This window comes from Felis catus, chromosome A1, assembly GCF_018350175.1.
Source record: "Felis catus isolate Fca126 chromosome A1, F.catus_Fca126_mat1.0, whole genome shotgun sequence".
Lineage (NCBI taxonomy): Eukaryota > Metazoa > Chordata > Mammalia > Carnivora > Felidae > Felis > Felis catus.
The window spans coordinates 154,820,199-154,838,886 of record NC_058368.1 but is presented as its reverse complement, the minus strand read 5'-3'; the positions used below and the strand labels follow the sequence as shown (position 1 = coordinate 154,838,886).

Sequence of the window (18,688 nt, the reverse complement as noted above, 5' to 3'; positions counted from 1 at the left end):
ACTCCAGAACTCTATATCTTAAAAGTTCCTCATTCGTTAATTTTTCTTTGCTGGCATTAAAAGCTGCCAAAGAGAAAGGCTGCGTTATTGAGCTTGTTATGGATATCCTTCGTATTGATTTTTTCATTTTGTGGAAAGCAGGTCTGCAAGACACGTGATCTAATCCCAATGTAGAATTTTATAAACCCTAATGCAAAAAATAAGAATAATAATAATAAGGCAGTCCCATGGAAGAGGTTACTGAAGGTAACAAGGCTGGTTTGCTCACCATGAAGTGTCTTAAACACAGGGAAGTAGTCAACCTTTCTTATGGTGGGTTTAGTGAATGCTCACAATGTGCCTGGAGTTGAGTGGGAGGCTGATAGGCATATAAATATGGCAAGTAAATATTTCTTTTTTCAAGGAGATCACAGTCTAGCATATCAGACGCAGGCGAAAAGAACAATTTTATAATGTGACATGGGCCCCAGAACAGGTGGACTAGAATTCCATAGAAACACATACTCTTCAGAATTACACCTGATGCGGGCTTTAAATGCATTGCAGAAAAGCTATCCTACAGTTTTTAAAAATGTTTGTGATTTTACGTATTACGTTGCTTTAAAAAGAGCACCCCACTTTTTCTCATGTCGAACCAGCAGCCTTATTCAACGAGGATGTTACCGTAAGGCGTGATGAATTCAGGGTAGCCCCCTTCATTATTTCCATGTTTCAGGAAGGCGAACGCAAAGACAAAGAGATCTGGATCACTTTAGCGTGTTACGTCTCAACCATCAAACCTGCACAAGATGCATCCAGATTAGTCAACAAGCAGATGATTAGAGATAAAACCTCTCATCTTGGGATAAATTTAATCCAGGCAGCATGTGCTCTTTGGTCATTTGATAAATATAGCATTTTAGAACAGCATTCTCAGAGATCCAGCAGTGCATATCCAGCATTGTAGCTAAAATATTCAAATAGAAATAAAAATAACTCCCCAGAAAGTTGCTGGCATTCATGTTTCCGTTGGAGAATAATTACAGAAGTCAGTTTAAAAGCTAACATAAGAGATGTTGAAAACCACCTCTCACCCCCACAGAAATGCTAATGACTAGTTGTATTATAGTCTTAAAGCAAAGGTTCCAGAACCTTCTCTGTCTCAGATTTATGGTGTCACGATTACTGGCCATGACTAGACACTCTGGAAGGAAGCAGAGATTCCCTGGGCGGTGAAGAGATCCAACCAGCGATCTCCCGGGGAAGTAGAATTTAGCCCTGAAGGTCTCATTTCTAATCCTGTTATTTTCTAATCCTATTACTATAATGTTGAGGTGAATTGAATATATTTCCTTCTTTATCTCTGTGCAATCTCACAGATTTCCTTCAATAATGATTTTTGGCTGCCCCTTCCAAACAGTTTTGCTTCTTTAATTCTTAACAAGAGTGGAGAGACAGTCGAAGTGAAATCTGTTTGTGGTAACATGCAGTGCCCTGTCTTCTTCCGATGCCTCACGGGAACACTGGTGATACGCTGGCTACGCATCCAGTCCGTGATTTCTTGCCTTTTGTTAAACCAACTCATTATTACATCAAAAATCATGGTTTCCATCGACGACAGATTCAGCACACCCATATTCACACTAATGTGTGTGTTTATGTGTGTGCGAAATAGCTACACAATGAGTTATTGAGTTGTATGTAGAAAAAAATGCTAGGCAACCGCAAATTACAAGGATATAAGGCCATCAGGGGGTTTAATGGTGACATCATAAATCACAAGGGCAAGGTATAAATGGACTGTGCTTCCCCACAACTCGAAGGTGCCACTGGAACTGTGATTTTAAAGGTTGTCTCCTCTCCCCAACCACCCTTCCCTTACATGTGGATAATTTGTGTTGTAATTTCCATCTTCCCCAGTTCTCTCTACTTTTCCTCATCCACTTCAAATCTTTTTTCTAACCCCAGAGAGAATCTGTTTTCCGCCCTGTGCTATTAGAGCATCTATATTTAAATGTTAACCCTGGCTTGGCCCAATTTGAAATATAACAATTCTAAAAACCTTGCCGTTCTGGGCTAGGTGTCACACTCATGCAGTATGACAGACAGGTGACAACAGACCCAAGAACGAAGAGACTTTTCTCTTGTTGGATGACTGTGCTCCACGCACCTATTCTCATTTCCTCTGAGAGGAGGGAAGCTAATTACATATAGTGCCCCTGTTATGACTGCAAACATAGAAGTGATTTTATAGTTTTGCTTTTTTTCACTTCTGAAGTCCTGCGAATCCAAGTAATATTCTAATTTATTTTTATGTCCTAAATGATTCCCTTTCCTCTCTGATTCTGTCTTACGGAGGAATATATTAACATAAAATAATAACCGGCCCAAAGTTTGGTTCAAATTTAAATATGTCCTAGCAAAGCCAGCCCCATTCTAATTGCTTTTATGTGTCACTTTACAGTAGGAGAACCAACCTCCTGGCAGCTTTGCTTTGGGTCTTAATTAGCCACTTAACTGCAAATTGGTTGGCACCCTAGTCCTTTCATCAGTTATTACCCAAATAGCATCACCAACTTAGGATAAAGAAAAGAAAGATCCCACATGTAGCAGGTCTTTCCATCATTATTGCCCTTTAATACAAAGAGGGGGGTTCCCAACTACTAATTAAGGCAACGTTTTTAATAGGCAATTGGCATCTTATTTAATTCACTCTCAGTGCGATGTCTTAAAGGAAAAACAATCGCGGTAATGTGTGTACAGTGCTAAAGAATTTACAAAATATTTTCATCTACTCTATTACTCTCACATAGTATCTGCTTTAGCCACGTATTCATCAATATGTTTTTTATCGGTTGCTATGCTTTAAGATGTGGATTTTATCTCAGTCCTTGGCGCATTTGCCTGTGTATCCACTAAGCTATCTAATAAAATTAACCAAGCCAATCTCCAATATATACAAGGGGGTTGGCATTTTTATTTCTTGTTGCATTTCTAGGAAACAGGCACACTGTTAAACATACTACGTAGATAGGTACTTCCTTACAAAGCAAACGTAAGTGGTTAGTGGGCAGAAAACTCAGCACCTCTAAAGGGTACTTGAGTTAGTGATGAGAGGAAGGAAAGCATTCAGAAAGAGCAGGGGAGCCTTGGTTCTGAGAATACAGAAATAAGTAAGAGAAAAAGAGACTGCTGATATAGATCAGATCCAAAAACGTGCCAAAGAGGATGAGAATTCAGAAACAAATGTGACAGTTTGTTTAGTGTTTTAGCAGAAGATCCTCAATCGATGCTTTGCATGCAATATGATATCACAGCCTTTGTTCATGCTAGAGAAGAAAACAAGTAATCATGGTGACTTTAATAATGAACACACTCCCCCCCCCCCTTAAACTTTCCTGCCATCTGGTCCTCTTATTTCATGTTATAACACTTTTTATACCTTTTAAATGCAGGTACCCTCTTCTGTTCTGTTACGTCCCTAGGAATTGGATTTGGGTATGTAAGTACAAACTCGCTCTGTCTTTCTGAAAGACGGATCAGTTGACATTTCGCACATCCCAAATGTCTTCTGCCCAGTGCAACTACTAGGAATTCAGAGTCCAATCCACAGGCTGACCTCGAGCAAGATTGTCCCAGGCTGTGTGTTTTGGAAAACTCGGAATTAGTGAATTATGTTTATGAGCTTCATTTCTAAACTGTACCAGAGCTTATAAAATATTAGTATTTACAATATCCTGGAACAACAAACACAGCATGGAAGCAGCTGCCTCATCAGAGACTGAGCCACAGTGATCTCAGACATTTGTCTGTTTATCATGGGCTGGATTTCCTTGGCAAACAATTCAGTAAGGAAGATGAGCACCCCAGTCTCACACTATGCTCGACACTGTGAGGAAATTTTCTCCTCACCATCACCCCAAACGCTAGTGCTTGTACTTTGTAAGCCCAGTGCCTTTAAGTTGGAGTGTGAAGAATAGCTGTGTGGGACTGAGATCAAATGAAGGCAGGCCTTTGATTAAATGTGAAATGAGAGGTGTTTTGAAGAGAGCACAGATCTTTTTCTTTTTGGCCGGCGTAGGCCGTATCTACAATTAAATCTCAAAAGCAGCAGATGTATGCTTACAGGAAAGATTTGAAAGAAAAATCATTAGGAATTATTGTACTTTAGCCACCTAAAAACAAACTTGTTCCTGTGAAATCTATGAGTTATTAACCCTGGCAACACTCGAGTGTTTTTCCTGTCATTTGTGATTATGGAGTCCCCCGTTTTTAAGTATATTATGCATTTGAATTTATCCAACAAATTCTCTTCCCTAAATAAAAATTCAGTAATCTCCTGGAAGAAGCTTGATGATAATGCAATCGCTGTGAATTACTCAGCTAGCAAAGGATTTCACGTTCCAATATTAAACAAACAAATGAAGCACTTTACCTAGTATCTTTCAAATAGTAGGTATTGAATAAAATGTCCCAATAAACAATATCGATGAGAAGAAAGAACTAGGTCTAATAAGAGTATATTTCTATCCAATGCTACATGGCTCCATCTTTGATATCTAAAGAACTTACTTTAATCACTTCAAAAGAAGAAAAAATCTTATTCTTGTTCAATTACCAGAATAATTCCATAGTGCAGCTGCTGGCCCACAAAGAACATTGAATGAAGGAGTGTCCACCAGCATTAGTGTGCAGCCAAAAATGGAGGAAAAAAAATATATCTGAGTGTTCATTAGGACTTCCATGTGATAGACATTACCCTGGAAAATAAAATGGACAGTGTCTTTCCCTCCCTCTAGAATGAGTTTATTCTGGCCACGAAACGCATTCCAGATTTTTTCTAATTTCCTCATTGGTGGGTTCATTTGTGAGCAGCCACAACAGTTGGCCGAGGTCAGCAAGTCAGGACTACAATGCCTCAAGTCTCTTGAGAGTTGTAATTTTTCTATCAAAATGGAGGTTATTTAGGGTGGTTTGTCTCCGCAGCTGTTTTTAAGCAAGCAGTGCACTGACCACCCAGTGGAAGAGACCAGGGTGGAAGTGGAAGAGACTATCTGATGTGACTCAAAAGAAAAAAATGCAAGATTCCTGGGGAAAATTCTACCATGGCAGGAGGCCATGAAATATGTTTCTTAAACAACTTATCTTATTTTGTGCTCTAGATGATAAACCTAGCTCCTATGAGCAGTCCTCAAAAATCAAGACAAAATGGGAGACGGCACTGCAAGTTCTTTAAGAAAGGGAAGGCTTGTAGTAAGGTTGTGTCAAGTTCATAGAATAAAGACAATGGAGGAATCTAAAATCTTAGACATTTTTTATTTGTTTTGTATTCATCCTGTTTTTAGCAGTATTGAAAATTCAATGAATAATTTAACATTAATTTAATAAACCTTATGTAAGCTATTCTATCTTCATAACTTTATAAAACTGGATTTATAGAACTGACTTGTATAAATGAACTATCAAGCAGAATTGCTATCTCTAAATATAGGAAGTAATAAGAGAATGAAAGAATATTGCAATTTTATGGTTTTCTTTTGTTCATGGATGAATCAGTAGCTTTTCCGATTAAATGGTTAATTTAAACCTTGATTTATCCTTGTCTAATACAATAAACAGAATTTGGTTTATCATGTTGCCATTAGGAGTAGAGACATACCCATTTTTATTATGTTACATAGAATGTAAGCTTCATGATATTAGGATAACAGACTTATTCACTACTATATTCCTAGCATCTGGAACAATCCCTGACAAATATTTAACCTTAGATAAATTATTTGCTGAACAAATTTACCTAAATTAGTGATTTCCCTGACCAAAAAGAGACAGATAAATTACAAAGCCAAGGCAAACCAAGGCACTCATGTTAAAATAAGAAACTTAGGTAGACCCCAGAAATTCGAAACCTATTCGGTTTTAATAGGTTGCCCAATGATTTTGATGGTCACCTAATTTTGGTTACCACCACCTGTCTACAGCTTGGTACCATGTATCAGAAACCACAGATGAACCCACAGACACAGAGGTCAATTAAGAACAAAATTGGGGCATCTGGTTAAGTTGGGGCACTCATCTGGTTAAAATTGGGGCACTCATCTGGTTAAGTGTCTGACTCTTGGTTTCAGCTTAGGTCATGATCTCACAGTTCATGAGTTCATGAGTTCAAGCCCCACATTGGGCTCTGTACTGGCAGCATGGAGCCTGCTTGGGATTCTCTCTCTCTCTCCTCTCTCTCTCTCTGTGCCCCTCCCCTGCTTATGCTCTCTCTCTCAAAATAAACTTACAAAAACAAAAATAAAAATGTCTTTAAAAGAGGCACACTCAATCTGGTTAACTCAGATTTGTATGTCATTCTCTACTCTTGTATACTAATTCCATTTTACTAATGTCCTTTACCTGTCTGGCAACTGAAGACATCAGATTTCCAATCCCTCAATTATGGATGCTTATAACTCAATTTTGGCAGATTCTCAATATATATGAAAGCTTCAATTTGGTATTTTTCTTTATTTTACTTTTACATTTCTTATAAGAAAAGGAGTGCATTTTTGATATTAAAAATAGGAAAACCAAGAAGAAACTTGAACTAGATGTCTTTTAAAATACCTCCTTACTTTGAAATTCATAGAGTGGCTTCATGAAGGCCACTTATGATAAAAGTCTCACGTATTTAGTATATTCTTCAGGTCTCTAATATTGCCTGTATGTAGAGAGCTAGGCAGAAAATACCAGCAAAAGAGCCTTGTGGGCTGAAAACAGATCAGCCTTCAAATGCAGGAATCTCATTAGGTATCTTAAAATGTAATGTTATTTTAAGAAAAAGGCACACTGAAAACTAAGATTTACCTCTTTCAGGTTACCAATGAGACAATAAACTCAAAAATTCCTTTGTAGTGTGGAAGTGTTTAAGACTTCTTCGTGTGGCCTTGTTTTGCTTCAGTCTCATCTATTGCCACCCTTCTGGTAAATATTCACCTAAATATTTTCAATTACTGGAACAGACCTTAAAGCTTTCTCTCTTATTGGTACAACCACCTGGAATATTTCTCGCACCTTCTTCTCTTGGCTAATTCCCCTCTTAGATTCTGGTAAGAAATCATTGTTTATCCCTAAAGGGAAAAGAGGTCTGATGTAATGCACCTGCCACCAAGGGGCTAGTTGCTTCAAGAAATGGTGCTTTATCACAGACTTAGGTTCAGTCTTAGCTACTGGTAAACATTAAGATGTGGCGGTCATTAGACTAGCCTTGGTGAAAAGGAGCCCACACACAGCTTCCGCTCATCCTGGCCACTCTTTTCATAGTCCCATTGCACAAGGACACTCAGGCACTGTGGCAGCAGAGGAAGTAAACTGGCTGATTGTCTACAAGACAAGTCATCCTATCCATATTCTTATTTAACTCCTCCTCTATGCTGAGCACTCTTTGGCCCATAACTGAGCAGCCAAGGCATTTCCCACTATTCACAAGTTCATATATAACCACACTTCAGATCACTTCTCCTTCCACATTAGGTGAATGACCCAGTATACTGCTCTTATCTCTTCCTGCTAGTGAGATTTCCTTTAATTCTGTCCTTTAGGTAAATTTAAGTGGGGATATAAGGGGATGAATGTTAATCTTGTTTTAACTACCACCAACAGAGAGGTCCAAGTTTCTTTTTTCATTATGTATTTGTAAAAAATCCTCCCCTCCCAAAGGCCATAGTTAGTTGAAGGAGATGTGATGTCTGAGATGAAATAAAATTCGGTTAGGCATGGAGTTGATCAGAGTCTATTCAGAGCTAATCATGTAGTAGGCACTAGGACAAGAGACAGGAGAGGCAGAGAGGACGTGAGGTGTGCATTTGAGGTACGTGATACATATCCTCCATGTGTCCACAGTGGCTAACTCCTAGCAGGCACTAACAGTATTTGTGGTTTTTATCATCAGAAGCATGATCCTATCTGTCAACAGCAATGCAGAAGGTAACTATTCTGAGAAGTTAAGGGAAGTGAATCTTAGAAACTTTTTAAATGGAGGAAGATGAAATTAAAATGGCGGTAGTAGACTGGAAGAGAATGATTAAGAGGCAAATGCAGATTCAAGAGATGTAATAAAAGTCATCAAGTATGCCTGAGAAAATAAGGCGGGATAATGAGGTAAAGAATGAGGCAGAGAATTCTGAAAAGTTATGAAGCACAGTGTAAACATCTACATGGCTTGGGATCCACTGGAAGACCTGAGCAGTTGTGATACTTAATTTTATATCAATTTGACTCGGCTAAGGGATGACCAGATAGCTAATAAAACACTATTTCTGGGTGTGTCCATGAGAGTGTGCATTTGAATCAGCAGACTGAGTAAAGAAGGTCCCCTCACCAATGTTGATAGGCATCATCCAATTGATTATAGGACCAAAAGGAATAAAAAGGCAGAGGGAGGGTAAATAGTCTCTCTCCTCGAGACTGGAATGTCCATCTTCTGCCCTTGGACATTGGAACTTTTGGGTCTTGGGTTTTCTGACTCTGGGACTTACAGCAGTGCACCCTCTTCAGAGTGGGAGTTACATCATCAGCTGGCCTGATTCTTGGTCCTTGTGACTCAAACTGAAATATTCCACTGGCTTTCCTGGTTCTTCAGTTTACAGACAGCAGATCATGGGACGTCTCAGCTTCTATAATCATGTGAGCTAATTCATATAATAAATCACCTGGTACTTCTATCTGTATATATCCTAGTGATTCTGTTTCTCTGGAGAACCCTGATTAATCCAGTAGTGTAGAGAGTACTAACATTTTTAAGACTGCTAATTTGCATGGGGCACCTGGATGGCTCAGTCAGTTAAATGTTCAACTTCGGCTCAGGTCATGATCTCACAGTTTGTGAGTTTGAGCCTCACATTGGGCTCTGTGCTGACAGCTCAGAGCCTGGAGCCTGCCTTTGGATTCTGTGTCTTCCTCTCTCTCTGCCCCTCCCCTGCTCACACTCTCTCGCTCTCTCTCTGTCTCTCTGTCTCTCAAAAATAAATAAATAAATGTTTTAAAAAATTTAAAATAAAAAAAGACTGCTAATTTGCTGAGGACTAACTTACAGCAGTTCTTATGGGTTGTAAATGCAAGCTGTTGCAGCAAGAGCTGTGAACTTGAAATCTACTCATTGGTGTTTTAATCCTGTCTTTGCCACCTAGAGTGTTTTCCTTAGCTGCAAATGTGAGAGATGGAATAGAAGGTCTTGAGCCTCTTTGAGGCCTGATCCTTATACAAGTATGATTGCAAATTAGAACCTTAGGATGCTGTGAATATCCCAGTGGGGCTTCCTCAAAGTTTGACAAAAGGTAGATTCACAAGGTGTGCAGGTGTGGGAAGTGCTATATAAAATACAAAGTAAATGATTAGGTGTGCAAATGCTTAGATAGCTAAATGATCAGCTCACAGAAATGTGAGAGAATATGATCTTATAGGGCATAGGGAAGAACTATAAGAAATTGCCTTTTTAATTTTTTTTTCTTTTTTTAGTCTTTATTTTTGAGAGAAAGAGAGAGAGAGCACAAGCAGGAGAGGAACAGAGAGGAAAGGAGACACAGAATCCAAAGCAGGCTCTAGGCTCTGAGCTGTTAGCACAAAGCCTGACACGAGGCTTGAACTCACGAACTGTGAGATCATGACCTGAACCAAAGTTGGACGCTTAAATGACTGAGCCACCCAGGTGCCTGAGAAGTTGCCTGAATGAGAGAGATAGTGAGGAACGGCAGGTAGATTTTTTTTGATATCTGCATGTACATGTGTATGGTAGATAAATTCATGTGAGCAGATAAAGCTGTTTAAAATCTTAATTTAAGCATCTTACATTGGAATCACATGAAGCTTTACAAACGAGTTGTATGATGTGAAGTTAAAGGAAATTCTGGAAGAGTGGCTTAGTAATAAAAGGTAAACAACCACAACCAAAAGCCTGGGCCCCCAGCCTTTGAGTGAATGAGCGAATTATAGTAGGTAATTGAAGAAAGAATGTAATAGTTTCGTCTGACTAAGGCTGAAGTGACATGACAAAACCATTGTTTCGTGTAGCGATTTACATTAGTGACATATGACAGAGGGGAGCACTTAGCTTTTAATTCAACATTTCAATATGCAAATTAAAAATAACACAACTAAGACGTTGCTTTAACTGCTTCCAAAACTGCTATTAGCTTGATTCAGGAGAAATTCTAACTTCTGTATCATGGAGAGGACCGAATTACAACCAGACTGGTATTTACCTTGTGTGTTATAGAATAACTAGCTGGCTGTTTTCTGACACTATCTAGCTTTTTCATATTTTTCCTTTTTCATATTTTTGATGCAATACTATGTGAAAAATGTGGTATTTGTGTTTGACTTCAGGTTAGACAGGATTAAATCACATTAAATCAGAAGATAAGTGTCCAAGATGGGATGGCTGATGCCTTCAGTATGCAAATATTTTGGTTTTCATGGAGATAGGATATATTCCAGCACAAACTATTTCTACCTGCAGAATTTTCCTAGTGAAAATACAGTCATGTTGTCTTTGGTCCACTTTCTTTATAAAGACGCTCAATTTTCTTCATGTAACTGTAATGGCCCTAAGAAGCATTCTCCATGACTAAGGTTAAGGTGGAAGATACAGACATAATGCCATACTATAAAACTGTAGGTTTATCCATCTGGATCAACTTTCATGTTACTATTATCCATATGGGAAATTGTAAAGAGAGCAGAAATACGACTTTCATTAGATTTGTAAAATAGACTGAAATAAAACAGAATAGGTTGTCTATCAATTTATTTGTCATTCTGGACAAAGGAATGTGCCAATCATCCAGCTACATATATTTCCATATATGACTGATTAGTCCTAGATATTTACATCTGTGTATGTTGTCCTATGAAATAATCATTAGAAGTGGTGTATTGTTTTTATCTGGCTCTTTCTTCCTACAACTATGGCATGTTGTAAATTGTCTCAAAGAGTCTAGTTACAATGTTTAGTTCTTTAATCTCATGTCAAACTGAAGGTTAGTTTGACCCATATTAAATAAGGGTAGAAAAATAGAAAAGAAGACATTGGTGATAAACAGTGTTTAATTCCATTTTGGAGAAAACAATCAACTCTCTTTCTGTAGGATAAAGCTGAAAATGGCAAAAGCTCACACAAATATACAGTGCTGTATCGTTCTCAGGTTAATAAAAACAATTTATATGCAGGGTAGTGAACAAGAGGAAAGTTATGGAAAACATTTCTCACCCAAGGACAGTGTACCAGATGTGTTAAGACTTATGGGAGCAATCAGAGGTGATCAAGTCTCAGTGGCGGGCCTTATTAAGTTAGACGGTGACCCAGCACCTTCAACTTATTAAGCTGTCGAGAACTTCAGTGATTAAAACCAAAGAAAGGTCAGATACAAACCTTCAGAATGTCCCTGCGCTGATATTTTCTTATAGGAACTGGACCCTCATGGAAATACTTCTCTTGACTTTAAAAAATTAGATATCTGAGCTGGATTCATCCGCAGCTTGAGAGAAATTTTAGTAGATGACGCTTCCTCAAGATTTCTCATACTAGTTTTGTAACTTTAATCAGTATCTAAAGATGTATCCTTAAAAAGTGGTATTGCACTTCATCAGAACTGAGACCAGAGGAACAGCTTCATGGGGTTGTTAACATCTTCAGATAGGTCCTAGATGATGAGTGAGAGTTGTAGCTACAGATAGAGATACTAGGAATAAACTTTCAAAACCTTATACTTAATACATGCAAAAGTTAAAATTGAGGATTTAATTCCATCCCAAGTTGTGTCCTAGGCTTTAAATACTGTAGGCGTTTAGTTAGACACCTTTTCTCTGTCCTTTTCATCTGTCGCGCTCTCCAAATGTATCTGTTTTGATACAATACCAAACTCTGAATATGTTCATACGTAAATGTAGAGGTACGGGAGTATCATGTACATATAAATAAATACTATTCATGTATCTAGGATAATGTTAAATGTTATGCTTTCTGTTGTCTGGGAATCTAAGCAGAAGTCTCAATTCCATATGCACCAAAACCTTTCATAACCCATCAAAAGTTGCTATGCTATATCTGTAGCACATGCCAAAAGATTATGAAACTGGTTCTGCAAGCTTTAGCCCATCGCACATCTCTAGGACATGAAAGAGAAAAAATAAAAAGGACTATTTGCTCCTACAATCCACCCCCCACCGACCCCACTGCTTTATGGTATTTTCTCTTACCTCCTTTCAAGTGAAGTTTGCCTTCCAGAGAAGTGTTTGAAGACTTTTACAGTTGCCTGGAATCTGAGGGCCATAGGGCCTGGCCACTGCCCTCCTTAGGGAGCACTCTGCAAACAGCACAGCAATAGAGAGGGGTCCAGCAGACAGTCAGCTGCAGCTGCATGTGGTGCAAAGGGTCAGTGGGAGCCTTGAGGAAGGAAGCCTTCCCTGAGTCTTCTCACAAGGGATTCCGCCATTTAACAGAACCACTTATGGGGCACAGGGTTACTGCAGAGGCTGAACTACCACTAACAGAGGTGCTGAAGGGAGGGTTGTAGGGCAGCTAACTGGAAGAGGCTTCTAGAAAGCCACAACACTCCCCATGAAAGGGAGAGCCAGAAACCTTTCAGTTCACTCTTCCTTCTCTTCCCGGGATTTTAGTGGATTGGGGAAAAACTTAAATTTGCCTGGAAATTTAGAGTTAGGTGATATTTCATTAACTGGACTTTTATTCTGTTAAGTGTCACAGGAAAATTTGTGGGACCTGCCTTTTCACTGAGGCATTTTCATACAGTGCTGATAGGAGTTCAAATCCAAAAAATATTTCTGGGAAAAAGCATGGCAACATAGATTAATAAATCTCTCAGAATGAATTTTCTTTGGCTTTTTATCTTTCTATGAGTTGATCTCTAGAAAATAATCAAAATTCAGACAGTAGTGTGCATTATAATATTAGTTCTAATAATAAAAACAGAAAAAATTTGTATCTAATAAGAGAATGCTTCAGAACATTATGAATATCAGTATAATGGAGAGAGATTATGTAGCCCTTTAAATTTTTATTTTCAGAGATGAATATATGAGCAAATTCTTAGCATGTAATATAATATCTAACATATAATGATAAGTGAAAAAGAAAGATGCAAAATTATACATGGATTTTAATACCAACTTAAATATTATGATGATGTAAAATATGTATGCCTAAATAAAAAGATTGAAATGAAATATTAGCAAGTTTTAATTGGTTAGAGTATGGATTAATGACTATATTGCTTTATTTATACCTTCTAAAATGTCCAAATTCTATTAAACTAACATTGTATTGCTATTACAATTGACAGGCACAAAATAGAAAGTGATTTATTTTATTGATACGATACAATGATTTTTCCTGATTACTACTTATAGTATTAATAAAGGTGACATAACAGAGCACATCAATAATTCCAATTTCAATATATTTTATTTTATAAAATTCAAATCTCACTTTAAAATTATATTTTGACATGAACAATATAATTTTAGGTAAAAGGATTCATAGAAATTTATGGATTCTCTATAGTTTCTTTAAAAAGTATTTTTGAACACTTTTATATTTTTTTATTCAAAAATGAAAATATTATTGTTTACTGATATAATTTATTTATTTTTTAGATATGGGATTTAATTAAGTTATTAACTATTACTCAATTAAGATATTTGATTTATATTCTATTTCCTATCAATATTAAATTCCTTTATTTCTAATACAGTTAACACAAAGAATAATTCAGTTTTGGAATGCAAATACTTAAACATGAAATCTTATAGTTTGTGCATGTCAGAAAATTAGAGACGACACTGTCTTTGGAGGCACAAATCTCAGATCACTTTTCAGATTGCTACATGTTCCTTCTTTTTCCTTATTAATGAGTTTTTCCTGTGTTGTTTTCTCCTCCACTTTCTGACTTAGATGAAAATCCTCACTACATGGCTTCCCGTGTGGTCACCGGAAGGCTATAAGATGCAACCTGGAATCTGAGGAGTTGGCTATTTGTGATGTGACCTTTGACCGAAAGGAAAGGGAGACTGGAAGGTGTTGAGCACATAAATTCCTTTCCCTGTCTTTGTCTTCTCCAGTGACTCCTCAAAGGCTTGCTTTCTTCTTGCAAATCTTGCAAACAAGTTCTGAGTGCCAAATAACACAAAGTTCAGTCAATCTGCCATCTCTGTGGCTCATCGTTTAGCAGAAACCAGTGTGGGAACACATCGTGTGCCCTGATTCCACCTTGTTTTGCTTTGCTCTGCTTCACTTTTCCTGTTACCTTCACCACCAGGGCTAGCACCTCCCAAAACATGTTAGCATCTTAATCCTTGCCTTATGTTTCACCCTCTAGAAGAACCAGTTTGGGACCCTGTACACTTGGGATGACTTCCACCATCAGTAGGCTTTGTATAACTTGGGCCACCAGCATTCTAGAGAAAAGTTTCACTGATGAATCTGCCTTTGTTATTATTTTGATGAAATGAAAAGAAAAAATATATATAAATCCATGGAATAGGAGTTTATTTCTTCAGACACCAGGCACTGTGACTGAAAAGATGACTCTGTTGAAGTCAATTTTAAGGTTGTTGTGGTGATCCTAGGATTCTGGCAGGAAGAGAAAGTGAGTTATCTCAAAATGGTCCAGAGAAAAATTGCTGCCTTCAAATTCCTTGTGTTTAAATTTGTATAGCACAGTTCAAATTATCTCAGAATTGTGGTTTCCAACCAGTGGATGATCTTACATATGTTATCTGAGACTTGGTGAACAACATAAGCCCTGTGTGATTAGAAGTGGGTTTAACCTGGGTTCTACTAGATGGGGTTGTTTTATGTTTAAAAATCTTGGTTTATCCCAGCAGCTGCCACAGACGGATTGGAGAAGACCATCGTGATCCAAGCATGGCTATGTAGAGTGAAGTGAATGTGGCAAGAACTGTGCCTTTTATACTGAATTCAGATGAGAATCGGCATTGACATTGACATTTGGAAGGAAGTCTATAATTTGGTGGTTAAACTGCCTGTGAGGTATTAAAACAGGATAAGTAAATTTTCTATTGATGTGCGACTTATCTAATTGAATCCACATTTAAAACAATATCTAGGTTGGTCTAGTAAGAGTGATAAAAAAACTGTCTATGGCATAAGAAATAAATTCTTCTGAGCTTTTTTTGTGTTCTAAGTGCTCAAGGATGATGCTTTTGTTATCATCAAGAACCTGAGAGTGGATATATTTTACATCAAGAAAGATAGTATCTGGATTCTGTGCTGAGGAAATGTAACATCTCTAATGTGACTAATCAAGCATTCAGTTACCATCCATGTTCATGGATCATAGTTTACTGTTTCCTTCAAAAGCAAGAATTTGGGCCCACAGTAAGAAAGCATACTAATAAAATACTTGCATTTTAACCTATGATAAAATTAAATTGGCTACCATAATGTTCCAAAAAAAGGAAAAGAAAGAAAACAATATAAAAAAATTATGTGGTTCAACCTAAAAGGTAGGTAGAAATATGAGCATTTTCTCTAATGAAACAATTATACTACACTTATCAGACAACATTCCATTTTATACGTCCTCTGTAGTCTTAATAGCTAAAGTTCTGGGTTGTATTTTTAAATAAGCCAGTTGGCAATTAAAAAATAACTTGACTTTTAAAATTAATGTCATTTTTACTGTAGACCTTAAGAACTATAAAGAAAAGCATATGAAGGGAAACAAAATTTAAAGCACCCTTAAAAGTCATTGCTAATTTGTGTGTGCCCCCCCCCCCCAATTTTTTATATATATATTTTTACACAGGTACATACTTCCAAATTAAGATAATACTATATAGACAGTATTGCATTCTGTTTGGGGGATTTTTCTGTCATCAATTTTATGTGTATTTTCCAAAGCTTTTCATATTCTTTGAAAACATTGTTTAAATGCTTCATATTTTTACTTGACATGGCCATAGCATGACTTATTTACCCATTAGCCCGTTTGTGGTTATGTAAGTGGTTTTTCCATTTTAGCATCAGAAAGAATTCTGTATTGGAGATCCTTATACATACTCTTCTTTTGGTAAATCTCCTATTCTTTCCTAAGAAGTAGAATTAGTGGCTCAAAGGAAATACAAAATTAAAATTCATTTGATATGTGTTACCAAATTATTCATAAAAACTGGAGGTCAAAATGCTATTCCATGCATTTTCAATTTATACTTTGACTATTTACTGAAGTTTAACTGTTTTCACTTCTTAGCAATTTTATTTATTATTTATATCTTAATGCTTTTAATTATTTTTCTGCACAAGAGTTCATCCTATGTATTGGGTTAATAAAAACTCTTTACATATTAAAGATTCTTATGAGTGTGCCAGACATGAGTACACATGAGAGACAAATTATTTGCTTTCACAAGCTTATTTTAGTATCCAATACATAAAAGAAGCAAACAAAGAAACAAGACAGTTTATTGTTTCAGACAAAGATTTTTTCTTGCATTTGATCTTTTAGATAGAAATAGGGGTAGTAGTATAGAGAAGGATGATGCCTTAGCTAATGTGCTCAGAGGATGATAAGGTTCTTTGGTTCTCAAATCTTTATTTAAAAAAATATATATATTTAATATATATACTTAATATATAAATATATATTTAATGCATATAAGTATATATTTCAAACATATAATGAAAATGTATATATTGCAAATATATATACAAATACATATATATTTAATGCATATATCTTATATATATATATATATCATATATATATGCCATTTTACAGTTTTTCTTATTTAGGTCTTGCCCACTTCTTGTCAAATTTCTTCCTTTGTGTTTTATATTTTTGTTATTATGGATGGGATTTCTCTTTGCATTATGTTTCTTTACTGGCTGTGGCAGGTCGCTGACTATTTTAATTATGATAACTATAATTTGAGTTATGGTCCCAAAGTTAGTTTAAGGGTGAGCCAATTACCACAGGGTGTGACTCAAAATTTCCTGTGATTGAGCACCCAGGATTCTATCTCCCTAAGTTCCCAAGCTCACGCTTAGTGTAGAAGTGTCAGAGTTTGAGACCTGATGATGACCAAAAAGCTGAGCCTCACTGAAAGTACTTATGTCTTCTGGTAGTTTATGTCTTGAAGTTGTATTTTGAAACCTGCTATTTTAACAAACACTTGGAGTTTTGCATCTTGCCGAGTGTAAGAAAATTTTAAAGGGTATTTATACATTCTAAAAATCCACTTAGTTCTACTCAAGTAGTATTACAGTTTTTGAACTTCTTTTCTTACAGATTTTCATTTGAAGAAGAGAACTGATTCAGCATGATTGGACAATATATTGAATGAGACCAGGAAGCCATCTCTGCTTCCTCACTTCTCACTTGACCAGGGAGGATATAAATGGCTGTATGAAGGGGTTTGAGTGACTTGTTCCCGTGAGAACAGTTCTCAGGAATGAGCTATCTTCCTATCTTGCTGAAACACTTGTGTATTTCTATGGCACTAATTAGTACATAGGGCCCTGACAGATCACATTAGTTCAGGGAGAACATAAGAACCAAGGAAAACATTCTCATATCATTGTCCCAAAGGTCTGCCTATGGTGTGCCGGTAAAGTTTTACAATTTTTTTCCCCTAGACATTCAAAATATTAACTACAATGTTGCATTAATATAATGAACTAATATTCCTTGGTATAATTAATTTTTCCTACTAAATTTGAAGACTTTGAAAGCTCTGTATCTTGGGATCAAGCCTATATGCTTGTTATTATATATTTTTTTTCCTCAGGCTTGACTGAAAAACGTTTAAGTGTAAGAATGAAAGAATATTGAAGTCATGAGTTTCTAATTTCTCTATGAACAGATATCCCAATTAAGGGTAGGGACGAATGTTTGCTTTCTAGCAGCCAACCCCAAAGCATCACCATACACCCCTCATATACAAATCACTTCTTTCTGTATGTTCCCGTATCATTGCGTCCTTGACTATCACTGTGCTCACTACTGTGATTTTAAAATTATTTATCTATCTAACATTTTTTTACTGGATTCTAACTCCAAAAAGGTAGGAAACTGGTCTTATTTTGTGTGTGTGTCTTCTTCAAACCTTGGTACAGGGTAAGGCATATGGTAATTGCTTATTGAATGAATCAATACTCCATTGAATAGTCATTTTATTTTGTTCTCACATTACTTCTGAACTTGATCAACATTAGAGTCTGCCAAACGCTTTTTTTAGAAGCTATTTTAATCCTATATCAAGTTACGAAAACTTAAACAATTTTCTGTTAAAAAATAAAATGTTTGTTTTCATTGTGCTTCCTTTCAACTTACGGAGTAAATTCATGTTTGGTTTGATGAGTAAGTGTATTTAGACATTTATCTGGCACACTTGAATGAGCTCTTCTGAGACGATGGATCAGTGTACTGTTGTTAAAGTACTAATATGGCGTGTGCAATTTACTCTGACAGCTTCTAGCAGCAATAGTAGCTAACACTTTTACGTATAGCATTTACTATGTGCCAACCTAAGAGCGAACTCAAAACTATTTGCCAGACATGATTTAAGGACTTTAGCTGTATTAATGTGTTTAATCTTATTCATAGTCCTGTGAAGTTGGTGTTAGTATTCCCATTTCATATATGAGCAAACTAGAGCAGGAAGAAGTTAAATGGTATGTCCAAGGTTA

The 18,688-nt window shown here is 36.6% G+C and overlaps 1 long non-coding RNA gene across 5 annotated transcripts in view; it reads left to right on the top strand.

Moving 5' to 3' along the window:
* LOC123379105 overlaps positions 1–18,311 on the top strand; it is a 43,754-nt gene extending 25,443 nt beyond the window's left edge. For 4 of the 5 annotated variants that reach the window (XR_006583106.1, XR_006583104.1, XR_006583103.1 and 1 more), the window contains 3 exons: positions 13,931–14,053; positions 14,860–15,028; positions 17,289–18,311. This is a non-coding gene — a long non-coding RNA (uncharacterized LOC123379105). The remainder of the gene's footprint in view (positions 1–13,930; positions 14,054–14,859; positions 15,029–17,288) is intronic. The other variant, XR_006583102.1, reaches the window with a different exon arrangement.
* Positions 18,312–18,688: the final 377 nt, after the last annotated feature.